The following is a 26,113-nucleotide window of genomic DNA, read 5'->3' on the forward strand; positions in this document are numbered from 1 at the left end:
GCACAATGGAAAAGCAGGCACCAAGAAAATGGGTAAAAGAGACACAAAGAGAGAGTGGAGAGTCAAAAAATGGCACAAAGAGAGAGAGTGGAGTGTGGAATATGGGCAAAAAGCAGCACAAAGAGAGTGAAGAGTGGAAAACAGGCCCAAAGAGGCACAAAAAGAGAGAGTCTAGAATGGACACCGGGCACAAACAGAGAGAGTGGAGAATGGGCGAAAGGACAAAGGCAAAAGAGTGAGCGAGAGAGTGAAAAGGACAAGTAGAAGGGCACAGGAGTGAAGGGTGAGAGGATGGAGCAGAGAGTGAGAGAGAAAAAGGAGCGCAAAAATGAGCTGGGGCCTTAAGGTAACGAGGCTGGATCCAAAAGGACCTGAGACTGGTCGTCAGACCAGTCCAGGCCAGTGGCAGCTGGGTCCTATGCACCTTCTCAATGGGTCACGCATCGACTGCCTATAAGTAGGTCGTGGGAGGGGAGAGAGCAGGGGCAGAGGGCAGGGCTAGGGAAGGGCAGAGTGAAGGAAACAGGAGAAGGCACATAAGGGAGATGCAGGTGGAGAGTGGGGTAGGTGAGAAAGCACAGGAGGGGAAGACAGGAAAGCGCGGAAGAAACCAAGGGAGAACAAGTGTGAAGGAAAAGTGGGCACACGGAAAACGGGTAAAAGAGGCACAAAGAGAAAGAGTTTAGAGTGGAAAATGGGTACAAACATGCACAAAAAGAGAGTGAAGAGTAGAAAACAGGCACAAACAGAGAGTGGAGGATGGAGAAAGGGCACAAGGACAAAGGCAAAAGAGTGAGAGAGAGAGAGAGTGAAAAGGACCAGGAGAAGTGGACAGGTGAGAAGGGTGAGAGGAAGGAGCATGGAGCACGAGAAAAGAAGGAGCACAGAATGACGGAGGACCTCGAGGCAGCGAGCCCATGTCCAAAAGGCCCTTTGACTAGTGGGAGTGCTAGTCCAGGTAAGTGGAATGATGGATCTATACACCAGCTAAATGAGTTCACACAACAGCTGTCATTAAGCAGGCCCTGGGAGAGGGAGCGAGTTTCCAAGGGTGTGGCTAGAGAAGGCGGGCCGCAGGAGGCAGGAGAAGGTATGCAAGTGAGATGCAGGTAAGGAGCGGGGGAGGCTGGAGGCAGGAAAGCACAGGAGGAGGCAAAGCACAGGAGAAACCAGAGGAGAATGGGTGTGAAAGAAAATTGGGCACAAGAAAAACGTCCATAAAGAGGCACAAAGAGAGAGATAGAGGAGAATGGAAAATGGAGAGCAGGCCCAAGGGCAAAGGCAAAAGAGTGAGAGAAAGAGTGAAAAAGACAAGGAGAAGTGGACAGGAGAGAAGGGTGAGATGAAGGAACAGAGAGCAAGAGAAGAGAAGGAGCGCAAGAATGAGGCAGCGCCTCGAGGCAGGGAGGCCGGGTCTGTAAGGGCCTTAGACTTGTCGCAGGGTCAGTCCAGGTAAGTGGCATCTGGGACCTAGGCACCTGCTCAATGATGTCGTGCAGATGCCACAATTAAGTAAGTTGTAACAGAGGAAGAGCGAGGGGTAAAGGTTGTGGCAAGAGAAGGGGGGATGCAGGAGACTGGAGAAGGCATGTGAGGGGGATGTAAGTAAGAAGCAGGGGAGGCAGGAGGCAGGAAAACACAGGAGGGGAAAGCACAGGAGCAACCAGAGTAGAATGAGCATGAATAAAAAGTGGGCACAAGAAAAGCGTGCAAAAAGAGGCACAAAGAGAGAGAGTGGGGAAATGAAACGGGCACAAAGAGGCACAAAGAAGGAGAGTGGAGAGTGGAAAATGGGCACTAAGAGACACAAAAAGAAAGAATGGAGAATGGGCACAAGTACAAGCGAAAAATAGGGAGAGAGAACAAAGAGATGGGTAAAGGAGAGAAGAGCAAGAGGAAAGAGCAGAGAGTGAGAGAGAGAAGGAGCGCTAGAATGAGTCGGGCCTCAAGGCTGTGGGGCTGTGTCTGAAAGAGGCTCTGAATGGTTGGAAAACCAGTCCAGGTAAGTTTGAGCAGGCATCTGCATCTTGAGTGGCATCTGCATTTTACTGCATTTGCAGTGGCATCACTGCATTTCCTAGCATCCATTTGTACAGGACAGGACATCACTGGTTTTCTGCACAAGTCATCTTTAAGAGTAGAAGCCTTGCAAACACACTTAATTTCCCAGGATCCATCTAAAAAAGTTGACATATCCTGATTTCCCAGATCCCACTCAACAGGAAGTCACAGCACTGCTTTTCCTAGCATCCATCTGTACAGGAAGAGATATCATTGTATTTCCCACCCATATCTTCTAGAAATACCTGCCTCCCACAGCATAATTTGGCTGGACAACCCAGTCTAAAATGAATCAATCACGGGTTTGTTAAGCGCGACTACTCACCTGCATGGGTCTCAAGGTGCTGGGGAGGAGGGGGGGTGCATGTTCCAGTCTATCAAGGAGGGGGCTTGTCGAAGAGTCAGGTTTTGAGGTTTCTCGTGAAGATGGGGAGTGATGTTGTCTGCCTGAGGTGGAGTGGTAGGGCGTTCCATACTCTGACTATGAGGAAGGAGAAGTAGCGGCCTCCTGATCTGGTTTTTCTGGTGCAGGGAACCACGGCATAGGAGAGCTGGGCTGATCGTAGGGTTCTTTGGGGTGCGTGGAGGTTGATTCGGCTGTTGAGGTATGCTGGTCCGGTGTTGTGGAGGGCTTTGTGAGCGTGGGTGAGGATCTTGAAGGTGATTCTAGCCTCGATGGGAAGCCAGTGGAGTGTGCTCAGGTGTTGGGAGATGTGGCAGTCTCGTAGTAGGTTGAGGACCAGTCTTGCGGCGGCGTTCTGGATGTTTTGCATCTTGCGGGTGAGGTTTTTGTTTATTCTGGCGTAGAGTGCGTTGTCGTAGTCGAGTCTGATGGTGACGAGGGTGTGGGTGACGGTTTCTGTGCTCGAGGGGGATCCATTTGAAGGTCTTACGTAGGAGGCAGAGGATGTGGAAGCAGGAGGATGTGACGGAGTTGATCTAGTGGTCCATTTGGGGCTCGGAATCTAGGATGATTCCAAGGTTGCGTGCATGGTACGCGGGGAAGGTGGGCTACCAAGTGTGGGGGACCACCAGGTGTCATTCTAGGCATCGGGGTGTGGGCCCATGATGAGTACTTCTGTTTTATCGATGTTAAGTTGTAGGCAGCTGCTTTTCATCCATTTGGCGACAGCTTCCATGCCTTCTTGGAAGTTGTGTTTGTCTGCGTTGGCTTCGTTGGATAGCGAGCGGATGAGTTGGGTGTCGTCTGCGTGTGAAACAATGTTGAGTCCATAGGTTCTGACGATGGGGGCAAGAGGACTGTATAGACGTTGAAGAGTTTTGGGCTGAGGGAGGAACCTGGGGGACTCCACAGGTGGTTGGTGTAGGGTCCGAGAAGAAAGGGGGGAGTCTGAACCACTGCTTTCTGCCAGACAGGAAAGAGTAGGTCCAGTTGAAGGCCTTGTCCCAGATACCTGTGTCATGGAGTCTGCGTATTAGGGTGTGGTGGGATACCATGTAGAATGCAACTGAGAGGTCGAGGAGGATGAGGACTGTTATTTCTCCTTTGTCCTTTGTCCAATAGGAAGCGGATGTCGTCTGTTGCAGCGAGGAGGGTGGTTTCTGTGCTGTGGCTTTTTCTGAAGCCAGATTGTGACGGGTCGAGGCTGTTGTGCTCTTCTATGAAGGTGGCGAGTTGGCTGTTGATGGCTTTTTTGACGACTTTCGTAGGGAACGGGAGCAGGGAGATGGGTCTGTAGTTTTTTAGGCCAGTGGGATCTGACTAGGGCTTCTTCAGGAGGGGGTTAATCTCGGCATGTTTCCAGACGTCGGGGAAGGAGGCGTTCACCAGGGAGCGATTGATGGAGTGGCAAAGCTCGGGTGCGATGATGACAGCGTCTCTGTTGAAGATGTGGTGGGGGCAAGGGTCCATGGGGGCTCCATAGTGGATTGACTTCATCGTCTTCAGTGTGTCTTCGATGGTGAGGGCTGTCCAGCTGTCAATAGTTGACTTCAGGGTGTCTGGGGTGGCTGGTGGTGATTCCGTGTGTTGGTTATCTTCGTCAAAGTTGTCGTAGATGTTCTTGATTTTGCGGTGGAAGAAGGTGCTGAGTTTGTTGCAGAGGTCTTGTGAGGGGGGAATGTCAGTTGACTCGCTGGTGGGTTGTGCGAACTCCTTGATGATGTTGAAGAGTTGTTTACTGTTGTGTGTGTGGAGATTTTTTCTTCAATTACAGTTTTCCTCATGTTTCTGATGAGCTGGTGGTGAGCGGCAGTAGCGGCTTTAAAGTTGTGGGCTTCTGTGGATTTGGAGTTCCTCCACGTCTTCTCGAGGCAGCGGCAGGTGTGCCTGGACTCTCGGAGTTCGGGGGTAAACCATCTGGCCTTCTTGACATGTGCGTTGTTGTTCTTCTTGAGGGGGGCTATGGTGTTGACGCTGTCGGTGGACTGTGTAGAGTTCAGGCGTCGGTGTTGGGGGCATCGTCTTCTACAGTGGTCGGGGAGGAGTTGCTGAGTGAGGAGGTGAGCTGGTCATCAGTGATTTTGGTCCAGTTTCTTCGTGGGAACAGGTGCCAGTTGATGGTGGGTGTATTGAAAGTGAAGTCGATGGTCTGACCACGGGAGTTCGGTGGTGTGGCTGAAAGTGATGGAGTTTCCTGTTGTAAAGAGGGGGTCGTGGGTGTGTCCTGCTTAGTGCGTGGGTTTGGTCACGATCTGGCGAAGTCCAATATTGTGGCGGTTGTCCAGGAGAGATGTGGTGTTGGGGTCTAGCAGGGTGTAGTTGGTGGATGCAATGGCATGCGGGGAGATGATGTCCGTGATAGAGTTGGTGAATGGTCTTTGGGGTCCCGGGGGCCGGTAGATGAGGGTTCCCTGGAGGGTGGTGGTAGGGCTGGCCAGTATCTTGAAGTGCAGGTGTTCCATCAGGTCTGTGGGCTCGTAGGGGGCATGTGCTCAGGCGGAGGGTGGATTTGTGGACAATGGTGATACCTCTTCCCAGGCGGGTGGGGCGGTCCTTCCTGGAGATCTTGTATCCTTGGGGAATGGTGATGGAAATTAACGGTCCCGAGGTGATGTTGGTCCAGGTTTTGGCAAAGAATGCTACGTCTGGGGTGGTGCTGTCGAGGAGGTCCCAGATTTCGGTGGCGTGTTTGTGGAGTGATCTGACATTGAGAAGGATGCATTGTGAGGTCTTCAGCTTGGGTGTTTTCTTGCAGGTGGGTTGTGATGGGTCCGTGTTCCTGGCGGTGCTGCAGGTGTGCCAGCAGTGGTGACAGCTGAAGGGTCTATGGGTGTTGGCTGGTGATGCATGCTTGCAGTTGTTGTTGCTGCCTGGGTTGAGTGCGTGGACAGCCACTGGGTCATAGCGTTGGTGGTGCAGAGGTCCAGGATTCCTGGTGCAGGTCGTGGTCGGGTCGTGGACGGGCGCAGATGGGCTTGCCTTTGGCACACCAACAGCGTGGCCGCACAGCGGACACCATTAAGTAGGGGTTAGGGAGGGCTGGACAGCTGGGAGCGAGAGAAAGGAGACAGTGGTCCATTGGACCACTAGGGATGAGGCACAGGTATAACCTGCAGGTGGAGGAGGGCCTCAAACACCAAGTGCAGGGGCTCGGGGGAGGCCTCACTTAATGGTGGAGCTGCGAGGGTGGGAGAGCAATTTCAATGACAATGAGTCAGTGGTCTTGCTCACCTATCACTGCAGTGGCCGCCATTAAGTAGGGGTCGGGGAGGGCTGGACAGCGGGGAAGCGAGAGCAGGGAGGGGAACTGGATTGGGCCGGTTGCGCTGATCGTACTGGGGGAGGGGCCGCAGGAGCAGCAGCGGTGGAGACAACGGGCAGAAAAGGAAAAAGAGAGGAATAAAGGTGGAATAAAGCAGAAAAGTGGAGGAAAGAGATAGAAGGAGAGTGAAAGGGAGAGATTGAAATGAGGGTAAAAACGAGTGAAACTGAGAGGAAGAAAGGAGCGAGAGAAAGGAGACAGAGGTCCACTGGACCACCAGGGATGAGGCGCAGGTATAACCTGCGGGTGGAGGAGGACCTCGAACACCAAAACTCGAGAGTGCAGGGGCTCAGATAGATAGATGGATAGATAGATAGATAGATAGATAGATAGATAGATAGATAGCTAGATAGATAGATAGATAGATAGATAGATAGATAGATAGATTGATAGATAGATAGATAGATAGATAGATAGATAGATAGATAGACAGACAGACAGACAGATAGATAGATAGATAGATAGATAGATAGATAGATAGATAGATAGATAGATAGATAGATAGATAGATAGATAGATAGATAGATAGATAGATAGATAGATAGATAGATAGATAGATAGATAGATAGATAGATAGATAGATAGATAGATAGATAGATAGATAGATAGATAGATAGATAGATAGATAGATAGATAGATAGATAGATATTCACTGAAAAAAACATAGGTTTTAAGGAAAGTTATAGTTAGTTGGACATTTCACTCGTACAAAACAAGAGAAATTCCCCCGTTATAGTTATTTCAGCTAACTATAACTCGTGCCCCCGCAATGCACTGCTGATGACATCACATATTACATCACTCATGACATGGTCAGTGACATCACTGATGACATCACTGATGACATCTCAAATGACATCACTGATGACATCACTGATGTCATCATCCAGTGACTGTGTCTTTTTGTAAAGTTGAAATATGTTTAATATATATATATAGGGAAAGGCGTATTGAAGAATGAGTGGGTGTATAAGTGTCTGAATGAATGAGTTAGTAGGTGCGTCACTGACTCTATAAGTGAGTGATTAAACGTATCTTACTGAATGCATGGGTTAGTGACTAAACTGTGTGAATGTCTGTATCCGTCTGTCTGTTGGTGTGTAAGCGGCTGCATGGGTTTGTGAATAGCTACATGAGTGTCTATATGAGTTATTGATTGGTTGTCTGAGTATCTGTATGGGTGCCTGAGTGTTTGTGTGGGTGGGGTGTGTGTGACTCTGTGCATATATGTGTGAGTGGGTGATTCACCGGGTGCATGGTTTCAAGAGTGCATCTGTGGGTGGGTGAGTGTGTGTATGGGTGTGTTAGTGAGTGAATGTATATCTCAGTGGCACATGTGTGAGTAACTACATATGTGAAAGGCAGTATATATGTGTGTTAGAGTATATAAATGGCTATAAGTGAGAGTGTGTGATTATGAGAGTAGCTGTATGGATGAGTGTGTGCTTGTATCAGTGATTGTATAAGAGCATAAGAATGTGCCAGTATTTGTATGAGTAAGTGAGCTGGTGTGTGTATAACTGTATAGGTGAGTAAATGGGAGTGTGATTCATTTTTTGCATGACTGACTAGGTGTGTGAGTACCTCTATGGATGAGTGGCAGTGTGTGAGTGTCTATATAGGTGTATGAGTGCATATGATAGTCCTGTACTGAGTGACCGTAAGTATGAGTGACTGTACAGGTGAGTGAGTGGATGTGTGTGTAGACCTAAGAATCAGGAGTGGGTATGTAGTTATTGATGTTGGAGTGTCTATGGTTTTGAGAATGGCAGTCTGTAATTTAGAGTGGGTGTATCAAAACTTATATTAGGGTGTGAGAATATGCATGAAATTATCACATGGATGATGTCATCAGTGATGTCATTTGAGATGTCATCAGTGATGTCATCAGTGAAGTCACTGACCATGTCATGAGTGGTGTAATATGTGACGTCATCCGCAGTGCATTGCGGGGGCGCAAGTTATAGTTAGCTGAACTAACTATGATGCATATTATCAAGGTCCGGCATTAAAATTATCGCCGCTTTATTGGCAGAAAACTGCCACTAAAGCGGCGATAATGGGCTTGATAATATGCCGATGTGAATTCCCATAGAAGCCCATGTTCTGGTGTCAACATGGGCTTCTATGGGAATTCCCAAGGGCATATTATCGAAACCCATTAGCGCCGCTTTAGCGGCAGTTTTCTGCTGATAAAGCAGTGATAATTTTATCGCCGAAACTTGATAATATGCCCCTATAACGGGGGAATTTCTCTGGTTTTGTACGAGTGAAATGTCCAACTAACTATAACTTTCCCTAAAACCTATGGTTTTTTCACTGAATTTCTAAGGTTTTTCAAATGCTAATTTCTAACTATAACGTGCCTGAAACCTATGGTTTTTTCAGTGAATTTCAAAGGTTTTTTAATTGCTAATTTCGAACTATAACGTGCCTGAAACCTATGGTTTTTTAAGTGAATTTCAAAGGTTTTTCAAATGCTAGTTTCTAACTATGCCTACAGATGTAGGACATGTGAAGAAAGAAGAAACATTTCCCAGAAAGAAAAAAAAAGAAATGCAGACAGAAGCAAAAGAAGTCCACAAAGACGAAGAGAAGTGCAGGAAGAAGAAGAGATGTGCAGAAAGAACCAACAGAGGAGCATAAAGTTCTCCTGTGCCCACAACGTTTTCAGACAGGTGCTGGTGGTAACTGACTCTGACTGACCAGCCCTAGAGCCAGTGCTATGCTAAAAGACACTTAGAATACAGTAAAAACACCTACATACACTAGGGAACACTATGCATTGGGGTACCCTGTGATTAGCATGACCTCCTCTGTAAGTCCCTAGTACATAATAGGGCAGGGGGATTAAAACTACCTCTTAAAACGTGCCACAGGGCGCGTTTGCACACTGGTGAAGGGAGGGGGGGCCTGAGGTTACATGTGTGCAAACATGCCCTGTGGCCATTTTGAGTTGGGGATAAAGTCCCTTTGAATCCTGAGGGTTCCAACCAGCCCACCAGGTACCTCCAGTAAGTGCCACAGAGCTGTGTTGTAGAGAGGTGTAAAAAGGGGCATGGCCTGAACCACCTCTCTGCAATGCAGCTCGGTGGTGCTTATTGGAAGCACCTGGTGGTCTAGTTGGTCCCCATGGGCCCTCAGGATTGAAGGGGAATTAATTCCCCAACTTAAAACGCGCCACAGAGAGTGTTTGCACACGTCACCTCAGGCCCCGCCCCCTCCCTTCACCACTGTGCAAATGCACCCAGTGGCACGTTTTGAGTTTGGGGATAAAGTCCCCTTGAATCCTGAGAGTCCCTGGAGTCCAACTATCCCACAAGGTACCTCCAGTAAGCCCCACAGAGCTGCGTTGCAAAAAGATGTAAAAAGGGGTGTGGCCTCTGAACACCTCCCTGCAACGCAACTCTCTGGCGCATACTGGAGGTACCTGGTGGGCTAGTTGGCCCCCAGGGACCCTCAGTATTGAACGGGAATAAATTCCCCAACTTCCAACTCGCCAGGGGGCGTGTTTGCACAGTGTTGAGGGAAGAGGGCGGGGCCTGAGGTGACATGTGTGCAAACACGCCCTGTGGCGCGTTTTAAGTAGGGGAATTAATTCCTCTTCAATCCTGAGGGTCCCTGGGGGCCAACTAGCCCACCAGATACCTCCAGTATGCGCCAGGGAGCTGCATTACAGAGAGGTGTTCAGCAGCAACGCCCCTTTTTACAACACTCTGCAACGCAGCTCAGTGGCACTTACTGTCGGTACCTGGTGGGCTAGTTGGCCCCCAAGGGACCCTCAGGATTGAAGAGGAATTCCCTGCTCTTGCTTTCAAAATCCAAACCAGACTTTGCTATGACAGAGCCGGAGCCATGAGGCTCCCGCCCTGTCATAGCAAACAGCAGTGTCCCAGGGGTGGGCACCCCGGGACACTGCTGGAGCCTGCCCTGGGGGGTGGCTGTCCCTAGGGCCATGAAGGGCTCCAGGAGGGGGGCCCCTCCCACCTAGTGCACAACGCCAGGGAGGTGGTTGTCCCTAGGGCTGGGGGGTCCGTAACGGACACCCAAATTTAAATATTTAGAGCCCAGGGGAGGTGGCAGTCCCCGGGGCATGTGGGGGGACTCCAGCCTCCCACACAGGTTATTATTACTATTTTTTTTAAAGCCTTGAGGGGTGGCAGGGGGGCCGTGAGTCCCCCACAAATATTTTAGAAAAGCCCCAGGGGTGGTGGTCCCCGGAGCTTGGGGGGCCTTGGAGGCCCCCCACCAATTTAAAAAACAAGCCCCGGGGGCTGGCGGTCACTGGGGCTGCGGGGAGGTATGCCCCCCACAAATAATTTTAGAAAGCCCCGGGGGTGGCAGTACCCGGGGTTGCGGGGGTCCCCCTGGGCCCCCGCACATATATTTATAAGATGCCCCCAGGAATTGGCCCACCCGGGGGTTAATTAATAACGAAGCGCGGGAGCCCAAGCTGCATTTTTTTATTTTCGCGGTCTCGCTCCGGTCAGCTCCCATCCTGAAAGTTTCGAGGTGATTCAACAAGCGGGGACCAAGAATAAAGGGGGTCCCAAAACACGTTTTCTTCATTTTGTTTTCCATATGCAACTTTAGACACGACTACAGCCCGAACTTCTAAACAGAATTACCCCAATTTGGCAAAAAGGTAGAGCTTGGTTCCGAAAGCGACCTTTTTTTCAAATGGTGTAAATCCGTTGAGTAGTTGCTGAGAAATTCAAAATATAAGAGTCAAAAAATCAATTTCCCACAGGAAAGTTTAGGCAAGGCTACAGCCGAAACTACTGAACGGAATTACCCCAAATTTGGCAAAAAGGTAGTGCTTGATTCAGAAAGCGACTTTATTTTTAAATGGTGTAAATCTGTTCAGTAGTTGCTGAGAAATTAAAAAAATAAAAGTTTCGATATCTATGGCCGCGGTGGAGTCACGAACCCTCCCGACCACGAGCTTTATTCTATTTGGTTGTCAACACTCCAAACCAGGAAGTGTTGGCAGCCATCTCGGTAGAACTGAGTCACAAGAAAACTATGAAATAAGCATGAAAAACAAGAAAGGGGGGCAGGGTAAAAACACCCTGACCCCCAGGATAAAAAATTCATTTTTTTAAAAAAAATCGGACCGAATTTCGCCCAAATCCGGACAAGGTTTTTTCAAAACAAAAAGCTTGGGCTCTCGCGCATTGTTATTTTTAAGCCCCCGGATGGGCAAGGTCCCGGGGGCATGTAGAAAATGTATAGCAGGGACCCGCCACCTCCCTGGGGCTTCATTCATGTTTTGCGGGGGGCTCACAGTCCCCCTGCAGCCACGGGGATCGCCACCTCCCCGGGTCTATATTTCTTTTTTAATTATAGTGTGTGGGGGGTCTCGAGCCCCCCCACACGGCCTGGGGCCACCACCTCCCCGGGGCTTTGAAGAAATAAACGCTGGGGGCACGTAGCCGCCCCACAGCCCCGGGGACCGCCACCTCCCCAGGGCTCTCATTTATTTTTTAAAACCTGTGTGATGTCATCAGTGATATTACTGACCATGTCATGAATGATGTAATATGTGATGTCACGAGCAGTGCATTGCGGGTGCTTGATTTATTGTTAGCTGAATTAACTATAACAGTGGAATTTCTATGGTTTTGTAAGAGTGAAATGTTCAGCTAACTATAATGTCCCTGAAAACTATGTTTTTTTTCAGTGAATTTCTAAGGTTTTTAAATGCTAATTTCTAACTATAACGTACCTGAAACCTATGTTTGTTTCAGTGAATATGTATATATATATATATATATATATATATATATATATATATATATATATATATATATATATATTCACTGAAAAAACCATAGGTTTCACACACGTTATAGTTAGGAATTAGCATTTAAAAAACCTTGCAAATTCACTTAAAAAACCATAGGTTTCACACATGTTATAGTTAGCTGTACATTTCACTCGTAAAAAAACAATGAAATTCCACGTTATAGTTAGATCAGGTAACTATAACTTGCGCGCCCACAATAAACTGCTGATGACGTCACATATTACATCACTCATGACATGGTCAGTGACATCACTCTTCACATCAATGATGACATCTGAAATGACACATTGTGGATTGCGGTCGCGCAAGTTATAGTTACCTGATCTAACTATAACGTGGAATTTCATTGGTTTTTTACGAGTGAAATGTACAGCTAACTATAACATGTGTGAAACCTATGGTTTTTTAAGTGAATTTGCAAGGTTTTTTAAATGCTAATTCCTAACTATAACGTGTGTGAAACCTATGGTTTTTTCAGTGAATTTGTACGGTTTTTTAAATGCTAAGTTCTGTATTTATTTTGTATTTTTTTTTCTGGTTTTTCACCGTGCGCACACCCTGCGCTTCGCAGTCCATACCGTGCGCGCCTCGCCTTTTTTTACACAGTAACAATTTTTTTTTCTCCCTTGCGGGTCCTTCAATTTATTTAATAAATGTGATTGTTATTTCTTTTTTTTTTTTTTTTTTTTTTTGCCGTGCGCGTACAGTAAGCTTACCGTACGCGCACTCGGCGATTTTTTTTTTAAATTAATTAATGTATTTTTTGTACTTTTGTGTCCTTCTTTGACCCCCTTTCAAATGTTATGGGGTCTATAACTCTCTTCCTTGCCCCCTTTTCATGTTATCTCCCTTTTTTTTCTGTGTGAAACACACAAAATGGCGGGCGACACTTCCTGATTTCGTCCGATTCGAATGTTTACAGTCATGTGACAACCAATCAGATTTGAGCTCGCGCACGGCACCGTACGCGTACGGTAAGCTTACCGTAAGCGCACGGAGCGCGCTTACAGATATATATATTGCTTTAAATGCTTTTTTCTCAGGAACTACTGAACAAATTTACACCAGACCTACAAAAGGCACTTCCTTGACCTTATGGCTACCTCTCTGCCAAATTTCAAGTAATTCTGTTCAGCCGTTCGGGCTGTAGCTGTGTCTAAAGGTCCTATGGAAAAATGCATGGGGAAAACGCGTTTTGGGACCCCCCTTTTTTCTCGGCCCCTGCTTGACGAATCACCCCGAGACTTTCAGGGTAGGAGCTGAACGGAGCGCCCCATTAGTTTTGAAAATTTTGCGAGGATTCGTCAACCGGCGCCAAAGTTATTCAAAATAGAATTTTGAGATTTCCTATGGAAACACGATCCTAACTATAACTATCTACTGGCGACCGCCAGTAGATAATATATACATATATATATATATATATATCCAACCAAGGCAAAAGTTTGTATTGTATGCACTCAGGAAGAACCAGGCAACAATCCAGTATGGTGATCCAAATTTAATACTACACTGGTGTAGTATTAAATTTGGATCACCATACTGGATTGTTGCCTGGTTCATCCTGAGAGCGTACAATACGAACTTTTGCCTTGGTTGGATATTAATTACCGGCACGCTCCGCCGGAGTGTACGCCACCTTCCCTAGGGTCCGAGTATTCCAGAAGGAGTTTCGTGGAAAATGTGTATATATATATTCACGTAAAAAACCATAGGTTTCACACATGTTATAGTTAGCTGGGCATTTTCCTCGTGAAAAACCAATGAAATTCCCCCGTTATAGTTAGTGCAGGCAACTATAACTCACGCGACCGTAATCTGCTGCTGATGACGTCAGATATTACATCACTGTATTTACACATTTATATACCCATGTCTTCTTCCTTTTTTTTTTAGCTATACATATATATATTTTTTTTTTTCAGAAAGACACATATGTCATCAGTGATGTAATATCTGACGTCATCAGCAGCGGATTACGGTCGCGTGAGTTATAGTTGCCTGCACTAACTATAACGGGGGAATTTCATTGGTTTTTCACGAGGAAAATGCCCAGCTAACTATAACATGTGTGAAACCTATGGTTTTTTAAGTGAATTTGCAAGGTTTTTTAAATGCTAATTCCTAACTATAACGTGTGTGAAACCTATGGTTTTTTCAGTGAATTTGTACGTTTTTTTAAATGCTAAGTTACTTTACGCCGTTCGTGCCGTGCGCGCACGGTGAGCACGCGGTGCGCTTTGCGCACCGCGCGCCCACTTTACGCAGTTAGTGCCGTGCACGCACGGTGCACTTTGCGCACCGTGCCCGCACAGTGGGCACGCAGTGCGCTACGCGCACCGCGCGCCCACGTTACGCTAAATGGGCCATGTACGCACGGTGCGCTTCGCGCACTGTCCGCACAAGGAGGACACATGATACGCTTTGTTGTTAAGGGTTTTGGCATAAAATGTTATGTTCTTAAAAGGGGGGACTGGCATTGCAAGTTTTTTTTTAAGCATTTACACCGTGCACGCACGCTGCGCGAACCTCGCGGAACTTTTTTCTTTTCTATAGTGCGCGCACGCTTCGCGCACTCGGCAAATTACCGAAAAAAAATAAATTTTTTTAATTGCCCTTGGGGGACCTCTTGGGACCCCTTGACCCCTGCTAGGGGGTCAGGAACTGTCCAGCGTGCCCCCTTTACATGTTTTTCTCCTTTGTGTTTCACCCCCATCTCAGTGCGAGAGACAAAATGGCGGCCGACACTTCCTGGTTTGGACCGATTCGAATGTTTACTAAGATGTAACAACCAATCAGAAGTGCGCTCGCGGACGGCCGAGTGCGCGCACCCTGCGCGCACGCTGCGCGCGTATAGATATATATATTGATTTAAATGCTATTTTCTTAGAAAATACTGAACAGATTTACACCAAACCTGCAAAAGGCACCAAACAGACGTTAGGCCTACCTCTCTGCCAAATTTCACGTAATTCTGTTCAGCCGTTCGGGCTGTAGCTGCGACTAAAGTCCCTATGGAAAAATCCATGGGGAATACGTGTTTTGGGACCCCCCCTTTTTCTCGGCTCCTGCTTTACGAATCACCCCAAGACTTTCAGGGTAGGAGCGGAGCGGAGCGCCCCATTAGTTTTGAAAATTTCGCGAAGATTCGTCAATCGGCGCCAAAGTTATTCAAAATAGAATTTTGAGATTTCCTATGGAAACTCGGTCCTAACTATAACTATCTACTGGCGACCGCCAGTAGATAATATATATATATATATATATATATATATATATATATATATATATATATATATATATATATATATATATATATATATATATATATATATATATATATATATATATATATATATTCAAGAAAGAAATGACTCAAACAGATAGATTCACCAAAGAACAAAAAACTATTTCCACTACAACGTTTCAGCTTCCGCCTTCCTCAGGTAGTACAAGATGGTTTGCTCTGTGACTGCACAGATGACACAGCTGAATTTTCAAAAAGCATCATGAGTGAAGATTCCATTTGGAACATGTTTCAAAGGAAGAACTACTGGATTCCAGGGAAAACTTCTGGATGTACAGTTTAAAATCACTGCATCCAGAAGGACTGAACATTACTGACAACACAACCTGATTACTGCATATCTCAAGAGCTCTTAGGACTGCATTGATTCCACATTCCAAATGGAATCTTCACTCATGATGCTTTTTGAAAATTCAGCTGTGTCATCTGTGCAGCCACAGAGCAAAACATCTTGTACTACCTGAGGAAGGCGGAAGCTGAAACGTTGTAGTGGAAATATATTTTTGTTCTTTGGCGAATCTATCTATTTGAGTCACTTCTTTCTTGGATATTTTATTTCTTTGTGACTCATTGTGTCCTTTGGGATCCAGATTTTTGCCCTGGCTGGCTGTTGTTTTCTTGTGATCCTTCATCTTCAAGTATACTGTTTTTGGGATTACAAACCTGTATCCTCCCTGGATCCGATACTCAAGCCAGAAGCAACCACCATGTCAAGAACAAATCTACATCCTAGATATGCGCTGTTCATCCAGGAGAAAATCAGTAAGTGCCAATGTACAATAGCACATTTACAAATCTATAAAAAACTTAACATCTATCCTATGGGGTTGGAGGTTAAGTCTAAGCCACCTTTTAAACTAACTAGTTGTGAATGGTCCGCTACATGGAATATTTTACTGCATAACTCATCAATGGCCCTACTATTGGTATCTATTAAAGTAATCATTCAAAAAATGCAGATGCTTAAAGCCAAGCTACAAAAAGAACTGGAACTTTTAAAGAACACAAAAAGTGACTCTGAAGTGGCACACATACTACAGAGGATTGCAGTAGTAAAAAAGATGACTGCCAGGAAAGCTATTGAAATTAAATCTGCAAAACTAAAAAGAGATATGTTAAGATTTCATATACCTCCTCTTCCAACTCACCACTTCATAAATCATTCTGTTTTTGGAGATTTTCTTGTCAGTGAAAGCCCTGTGAGTAAACAGCATAAAAAGAATAGAAGATTTATAAGACAAAAAAGGCTGCATAGCATCAGTCAGCTACAACCCTTCCAGACATCCGACCTAGTTATTGACTTGACTGGAGGGCTCCTATCACCAGGCGAATTGAACCTCTTGAGAAAAGGCCTCTATTTCTGTCCTGTATCGAAGGACCATAATACTGCCAACATGATGAGAGACCTAAAAACCTTCGAGAGAAGATGCAGACTTGCAGAATACTTTTACAATAATTCTAATGTTGATCTGCCAAGCTACCTTCCAGATCCATTTAAGAAGTTCCGCCATCCCAAATCATGGACTCCACAATGTGGTAGAAATCCTATCCTTGATACATATATTTTATCCATCAAGATACTCATCAAGGAATCAACACCTAAAAGGATTTTTGATAACATCACCCGAGAAGAAAGAAAAGCTCTCCACCTCCTTCAACAGAGAATGGATGTCATTATAAAACCGGCAGACAAAGGTGGTGCAGTGGTTGCCATGAAAGTAAGTGATTATATTGAGGAAGGAATGAGACAACTAATGGATATCAACACTTACAAACCTTTAGAAACTGATCCCACAGAAGACTTGAACAAAGAAATTAAGAACATGGTTGTAAGATACAGGAGCTTAAACCTTATTGAGGAAACAACAGCAGATATACTTGTTCATCCCAAACCAAGACCTGGGAGATTTTATATGCTTCCCAAAATTCACAAAATGAACAATCCTGGCCGTCCCATCATCTCTGGCAATGACACAGCCACTGAGAGACTATCTTTATTTGTCGACCTGCACCTCCAGCCCATTGTACAGGAACTTCCATCATTTGTTAAATATACCAGTCACTTCCTTCAGATTATTGAAAAATTAAACCAATCCTACACATTTGATGATGATACTCTTCTGGCTACATTTGATGTTACATCATTATACACCAATATACCACATGAGGATGGGCTTATGGCATTATCTGAAGCTCTTGATAAAAGAACTGTGAAAAAGCCATCAACAAATGTGCTTACCAACTTTGCAAGAGTTATCCTTAAATCCAACAATTTTATATTCAATGGTAAATACTTTCTGCAGATACAAGGGACTTCCATGGGCACTCGGATGGCTCCATCCTATGCAAATATCTTCATGGGCAAACTAGAGAACTGTATACTTGCTACTTCTAGCATCAAACCACTGGTATGGCTATGATACATTGATGATATATTTATAATATGGAATGCAGGAAGTATAACATTGGAACAATTTACAGCTTATATCAACAATATCCATCCTACCATCAAATTTACCATCAGCAATACTAAACAGAAGCCTCATCTCCCTTTTCTGGATGTGCTACTCACCATTCATGAACACAAAATTACAACTGATCTGTACCACAAGCCTAAAGATGCTCATTTGTATCTAAACTGGACTTCATGTCACCCACACCACACTAAACTGAGCATCATCTACAGCCAAGCACGCAGAATAAGACGCATCTGCAGCAATGAGGAAACCTGTAAAGACCATCTACAGGAGCTTGCTACATTATTTAAAAGGTGAGGCTATCCTCTGCATGTCATACAGCAACAAATTGACAAGTCTTTGCAGTTACCCAGAGAAGCACTTATTTGGAATACCAACGGCAGAAACAAAAGTGACAGAACTCCATTTGTAGTTGACTATCATCCATCAGCTCCTAACTACAGAAATATAATGCAAAAAATATTTCCCTTACGGTCCACTTGTGAAAAATTGCAAAATGTTTTTCCAAAACCACCAATCATTGCTTACCGCAGAGCTCCAAATTTACGATCTCTTATTGTGAGAGCTGAACTCAAGCAAGCTGAAACAAATGAAGGGGTTTATTGCTGTTACTCTAAGAGGTGCATCACGTGTGAATATCTTTTACAAACATCATCTGTAACTAGTTCTGTTACGAGAAGGACCTATGCAATAAGGCAGCATCTTACATGTCGCTCAACATGCATTATTTATGTGATTCAGTGCCAACGGCAAAGCTGTAAAAAACAATATGTAGGCCAAACAGTGAATGACCTCCGTACACGATTCAGGAACCACAAATCTGCAATAATTAATAAGAAAATTGACCAGCCTGTAGCCAATCATTTCAACCTTGTGGATCATTCACTATCAGATTTGAAGATTTTCCCAGTGGAACATGTTTCAAAGGAAGAACTACTGGACTCCAGGGAAAACTTCTGGATGTACCGTTTAAAATCACTGCATCCAGATGGACTGAACATTACTGACAACACAACCTGATTACTGCATAGCTCAAGAGCTCTCAGAACTGCATTAATTCCACATTCCAAATGGAATCTTCACTCATGATGCTTTTTGAAAATTCAGCTGTGTCATCTGTGCAGCCACAGAGCAAACCATCTTGTACTACCTGAGGAAGGTGGAAGTTGAAACGTTGTAGTGGAAATATATTTTTGTTCTTTGGTGAATCTATCTGTTTGAGTCACTTCTTTCTTGGATATTTTATTTCTTTGTGACTCATGGTATCCTTTGGGATCCAGATTTTTGCCCTGGCAGGCTGTTGTTTTCTTGTGATCCTTCATTTTCAAGTATACTGTTTTTGGGATTACAAACCTGTATTCTCCCTGGATCCGATACTCAAGCCAGAAGCAACCACCATGTCAAGAACAAATCTACATCCTAGATATTCGCTGTTCATCCAGGAGAAAATCAGTAAGTGCCAATTTACAATAGCACATTTACAAATCTATAAAAAACTTAACATCTATCCTATGGGGTTGGAGGTTAAGTCTAAGCCACCTTTTAAACTAACTAGTTGTGAATGGTCCGCTACATGGAGTATTTTACTGCATAACTCATCAAAGGCCCTACTATTGGTATCTATTAAAGTAGCCAATCAAAAAATGCAGATTCTTAAAGCCAAGCTACAAAAAGAACTGGAACTTTTAAAGAACACAAAAAGTGACTCTGAAGTGACACACATACTACAGAGGATTGCAGTAGTAAAAAAGATGACTGCCAGGAAAGCTATTGAAATTAAATCTGCAAAACTAAAAAGAAATATGTTAAGATTTCATATACCTCCTCTTCCAACTCACCACTTCATAACTCATTCTGTTTTTGGAGATTTTCTTGTCAGTGAAAGCCCTGTGAGTAAACAGCATAAAAAGAATAGAAGATTTATAAGACAAAAAAGGCTGCATAGCATCAGTCAGCTACAACCCTTCCAGACATCCGACCTAGTTATTGACTTGACTGGAGGGCTCCTATCACCAGGCGAATTGAAACTCTTGAGCAAAGGCCTCTATTTCTGTCCTGTACCGAAGGACCATAATACTGCCAACATGATGAGAGACCTAAAAACCTTCGAGAGAAGATGCAGACTTGCAGAATACTTTTACAATAATTCTAATGTTGATCTGCCAAGCTACCTTCCAGGTCCATTTAAGAAGTTCCACCATCCCAAATCATGGGCTCTACAATGTGGTAGAAATCCTGTCCTTGATACATACATGTCATCCATCAAGAAACTCATCAAGGAATCAACACCTAAAAGGATTTTTGATAACATCACCCGAGAAGAAAGAAAAGCTCTCCACCTCCTTCAACAGAGAATGGATGTCATTATAAAACCGGCAGACAAAGGTGGTGCAGTGGTTGCCATGAAAGTAAGTGATTATATTGAGGAAGGAATGAGACAACTAATGGATATCAACACTTACAAACCTTTAGAAACTGATCCCACAGAAGACTTGAACAAAGAAATTAAGAACATGGTTGTAAGATACAGGAGCTTAAACCTTATTGAGGAAACAACAGCAGATATACTTGATCATCCCAAACCAAAACCTGGGAGATTTTATATGCTTCCCAAAATTCACACAATGAACAATCCTGGCCGTCCCATCATCTCTGGCAATGACACAGCCACTGAGAGACTATCTTTCTTTGTCGACCTGCACCTCCTGCCCATTGTACAGGAACTTCCATCATTTGTTAAAGATACCAGTCACTTCCTTCAGATTATTGAAAAATTAAACCAAACCTACAAATTTGATTATGATACTCTTCTGGCTACATTTGATGTTACATCATTATACACCAATATACCACATGAGGATGGGCTTATGGCATTATCTGAAGCTCTTGATAAAAGAACTGTGAAAAAGCCATCAACAAATGTGCTTACCAACTATGCAAGAGTTATCCTTAAATCCAACAATTTTACATTCAATGGTCACCACTATCTGCAGATACAAGGGACTTCCATGGGCACTCGGATGGCTCCATCCCATGCAAATATCTTCATGGGCAAACTAGAGAACTGTATACTTGCTACTTCTAGCATCAAACCACTGGTATGGCTATGATACATTCATGACATATTTATAATATGGAATGCAGGAAGTAGAACATTGGAACAATTTACAGCTTATATCAACAATATCCATCCTACCATCAAATTTACCAGCAGCAATACTAAACAGAACCCTCATCTCCCTTTTCTGGATGTGCTACTCACCATTCATGAACACAAAATTACAACAGATCTGTACCACAAGCCTACAGATGCTCATTTGTATCTAAACTGGACTTCATGTCACCCACACCACAATAAACTGAGCATCATCTACAGCCAAGCACTCAGAATAAGACGCATCTGCAGCAATGAGGAAACCTGTAAAGACCATCTACAGGAGCTTGCTACATTATTTAAAAGGTGAGGCTATCCTCTGCATGTCATACAGCAACAAATTGACAAGTCTTTGCAGTTACCCAGAGAAGCACTTATTTGGAATACCAACGGCAGAAACACAAGTGACAGAACTCCATTTGTAGTTGACTCTCATCCATCAGCTCCTAACTACAGAAATATAATGCAAAAAATATTTCCCTTACTGTCCACTTGTGAAAAATTGCAAAAGGTTTTTCCAAAACTTATTGCTGTGACTCTAAAAGGTGCATCACGTGTGAATATCTTTAACAAACATCATCTGTAACTAGTTCTGTTATGAGAAGGACCTATGCAATAAGGCAGCATCTTGCATGTCTCTCAACATGCATTATTTATGTGATTCAGTACCAACGGCAAAGCTGTAAAAAACAATATGTAGGCCAAACAGTGAATGACCTCCGTACACGATTCAGGAACCACAAATCTGCAATAATTAATAAGAAAACTGACCAGCCTGTAGCCAATCATTTCAACCTTGAGGATCATTCACTATCAGATTTGAAGATTTTCCCCATGGAACATGTTTCAATAGAAGAACTACTGGACTCCAGGGAAAACTTCTGGATGTACCGTTTAAAATCACTGCATCCAGATGGACTGAACATTACTGACAACACAACCTGATTACTGCATATCTCAAGAGCTCTAAGGACTGCATTGATTCCACATTCCAAATGGAATCTTCACTCATGATGCTTCTTGAAAATTCAGCTGTGTCATCTGTGCAGCCACAGAGCAAACCATCTTGTACTACCTGAGGAAGGCGGAAGCTGAAACGTTGTAGTGGAAATATATTTTTGTTCTTTGATGATTCTATCTGTTTGAGTCACTTCTTTCTTGGATATTTTATTTCTTTGTGACTCATTGTATCCTTTGGGATCCGGATTTTTGCCCTGGCTTGCTGTTGTTTTCTTGTGATCCTTCATCTTCAAGTATGTATATATATATATATATATATATATATATATATATATATATATATATATATATATATATATTATCTACTGGCGGTCGCCAGTAGATAGTTATAGTTAGGACCATGTTTCCATAGGAAATCTGAAAATTCTATTTTGAATAACTTTGGCACCGGTTGACGAATCCTCGCGAAATTTTCAAAACTAATGGGGCGCTACGCTACGCTCCTACCCTGAAAGTCTCGGGGTGATTCGTCAAGCGGGGGCTGAGAAAATAGGGGGGTCCCAAAACGCGTTTTCCCCATGCATTTTTCCATAGGACCTTTAGACACAGCTACAGCCCGAACGGCTGAACAGAATTACTTGTAATTTGGCAGAGAGGTAGCCATAAGGTCAAGGGAGTGCCTTTTGTAGGTCTGGTGTAAATCTGTTCAGTAGTTCCTGAGAAAATAGCATTTAAATCAATATATATATCTGTGGCAGCGCTCCGTGCGCTTACCGTGTGCTTACGGTAAGCTTACCGTACGCGTACGGTGCCGTGCGCGAGCGCGTTTCTGATTGGTTGTTAGATCAAAGTAAACATTCGAATCGGTCGAAACCAGGAAGTATCGGCCGCCATTTTCTGTCTCTCGCACTGAAAAAAAAAGGTAGATAACATGAAAAGGGGGCAACGAAGAGAGTTGCAGACCCCCTAGCGTTCGTCAGGGGGTTCACGAAGGGCCAAAAAGTATGAAAAATAAATTAAATAATTTTTTTTAAAAATCGCGGGGTGCGCGTTAGGTAAGCTTACCGTACGCGTACGGTAAAAAAAATGTAAAAAAAAAAAATAATAAAATTAACAATCACATTTAATATATAAATCTAAGGACCCCAAGGGAGAAAAAAACAATTGATATTTTGAAAAAAATGGCGAGGCGTGCACGGTATGAAATGCGCAATGTGGGCGCCCACAGCGCGCGCACGATGTGCGAAGCGCACCGCGTGCGCAAAAATTAAAAATAAATACATAACTTAGCATTTAAAAAACCGTACAAATTCACTGAAAAAACCATAGGTTTCACACACGTTATAGTTAGGAATTAGCATTTAAAAAACCTTGCAAATTCACTGAAAAAACCATAGGTTTCACACATGTTATAGTTAGCTGTACATTTCACTCGTAAAAAAACAATGAAATTCCACGTTATAGTTAGTGCAGGCAACTATAACTCACGCGACCGCAATCCTCTGTTGATGCTAATACTGTATCTTTAGCTATACATATATTACAAATATTTATTTTTCATAAAGACACATATGTCATCAGTGATGTAATATCTGACATCATCAGCAGAGGATTGCGGTCGCGTGAGTTATAGTTGCCTGCACTAACTATAACGTGGAATTTCATTGGTTTTTTACGAGTGAAATGTACAGCTAACTATAACATGTGTGAAACCTATGGTTTTATCAGTGAATTTGCAAGGTTTTTTAAATGCTAATTCCTAACTATAACGTGTGTGAAACCTATGGTTTTTTCAGTGAATATATATATATATATATATATATATATATATATTTATATTTACAACAGACGTTTTCACCCTCCATGACTCACCATGCGGCAGAATGTAAACACCACAGATGCCGGTCTACGTAAGTTTGACATTCACCTTTATTTAATTTCTCTTAATTTCTCATTTAATTTTTCATTAGTGGTTAAGCCTTCATTAACTGTTTGAAAGACTACGCATCACAATGCTTTCATCTCAGGCCGATGCGTTTCGACTCCCACCTTCTACTGGGCCTCCATTTGAAGTGAACAGTCTAAACACCAGCTTACAACATGTGAAAGGAACGAAAGTTGTTAAATAGTTACTATACACTAGATCACCAACCTACTTACAACTTTCAAACATGATTTTAGAGTTTGTTGATCTTCTGCTCAACATCAACTTTCTTCTGTACAGGAATTCTCTTTTTCACCAGATTAGGGGCACAGCCATGGGATCTAGGTTTCCTTCCTTATATGCAAATCTTTTCATCAGACTGTATGAGAGGGAGCAAGAATGGAAAATGAAGGATTTACTCAATCTAGTATCATGGGGTCGCTACATAGACAACATTTTAATGATTTGGAAAGGTAGTGAAGAGGCACTTAAATCATTCCATGATTACCTTAACAACAATTAATATAATATTACAATGACTTTAGAATATAGTAAACATCATATTTGTTTTTTGGATTTAGAAATGTATGTTAGTGAAAGCATATGTAGAGAGTCTACTGCAGAAAATTACATCTTATATGCAAAGTGAGATCATCTAAAAAGACAGATTGACAATATCCCTTTTGGGGACTTTTTACATGATAAGCATAAGTGCAGTGAACCAAGGGAATATGAGGTAGCTGAGGACATTTCACAAAGATTTAGAAGACAAGCCTATGATTTGGAAGTTACAGATAAAGCAAGAAGAAGAGTACACAAAATAAAAAGAGGAGAATTATTAAAAGACAAGACAATGGTCAGGCCTGTAGACAAAGATACAGTGAGATATATCACAACATACAATCAAGGAAATGAAAGCGTTTTTAATATTTTGTGAAAACACTGGGATGTCCTTACACTTGATACTGACATCAGAAAGAGTGTATCGTCTAAACCAAGTAGTATATAAGAAGGCACCTACTCTAAGAATTTTACTAAGTCCAAGTGACACGTTGCTATATGAAGTTTCCAATGTGCAACAGGAATGGAAACCACAGGCGCTAACATACTTCCCAAATGGTCATCTTGATGCAACAATTGTATCTGTTGTAAACATGTGGTAGACAAAGTGAAAATGTTCTGAGATAGTAGATATTGTAAGAAATGTCAGATTTCTTACTTTATCAATTGTAACACAAGGAGTTGTGTGTATGCAATGATGTGCATTTGTGGAAAAATTTGCATAGGATTGACAGTGAGAAAACTTAAAATTAGGTAGAAGGAAGAGCCATTCAAAATTTTGATACGAAATACCCTATGGCCATACATTTTCGTGATCATCACAAAGACACAGAAATAGGTTGAACATGCTTTATGGGAGTAGAACATGTATTATTCGATAGGATAGGTGGAGATTTGGAGAAGAAAATAAGAATGAGGGAAACATTTTGGAATAATAAACCCCAAACAGTACAATTTGGATTGAACATAGACAGGGAATGAAATACTGTGATTTAATAATCATCTTAGAATCATTAACATCAATCTGAAGAATGGAATCTAGATATATAGATTTGGTCCCTTTCAATCTAATGTAATATTTTCTAAACAATATCTGTAGTACTGTATGGAAATGTCAGATGTCTATGCATTAACCTACACATAATTACAGTAGGGCTATAGGGAGCCTTACATAAAAAGTGTGATTATGCCTAGACACAGCATAGTTTTAGAGTGAGTGTTGCATTAATAAATAATTGACTAAATATATGTGTTCCTTACTCATCTTGAACATACCTGGCAGGTGGCCTGATTGTATTTTTGTTTTTACTTTTGCCATAACATAATAGCATTAATAGGGGATTATTCTTGTAAAGCTAATTAGATGCTTTCCACTTAGCGCAGTGGCAATATGTGCGTGTATGTAGGAATACAAAAACAAACATCAAAGGGTTTGAATCCCCGCAGAGAAGATAACAAGTTTCACTTTTAATTTGTATATGATGATACTGAACAATTGAATAATTTATGAGGACTGTTTTAGTAACAGTATGAAGATGCTTTTCAGTTGGCGCAGAAGTAAACAGTATAGAGCAGAGTGGAGATTACGATCAATGGTTCGAGTACCCATAGAGAAGTTTTCTAGTTCCTATAATGTCTTATATTTTTTCACACAATTCAGATCTCTCAAGTAGACACTTATGTTAATACAGAAGAGATGCGACGTATGTGTCACATGGCTAGTGCTAGCTGATATGGAATTACGGTTAGGATCATGCATGGTTCGAGTCTCCATATAAAATGTTAGAAAGCATGAATTGTAAATAAATTAAGTGTTAAGAAAAGAAAATATTTAATTAGGCCTGTGTTTAAGTTTTCATATAAATATGGAGAGAACGAGTGTAGGGTATTTTAATTTAATTTTTTCTTTAAAATTTTGAATCGGTAAAGGATTTGGCAACCTCCTCTAGCAGTTTTCAAGAGTGGTAGTAGACTTAGAAGCGTCTTCGTCTTCCAATGTAGGTGTTCCCTGACGTTTGTCCAGTCTCCTCACTGAGCCCTGCTGGAAAGTTCTCGGAACGATTTCTCTTGCCGAGATACGACCCAACTGGGAATTAATTTCCTGATTTGGATGCGGCCACATAGAATTATTTTCT

This window comes from Triturus cristatus, chromosome 4_1 (genome assembly GCF_964204655.1).
Source record: "Triturus cristatus chromosome 4_1, aTriCri1.1, whole genome shotgun sequence".
Classification (NCBI taxonomy): Eukaryota; Metazoa; Chordata; class Amphibia; order Caudata; family Salamandridae; genus Triturus; species Triturus cristatus.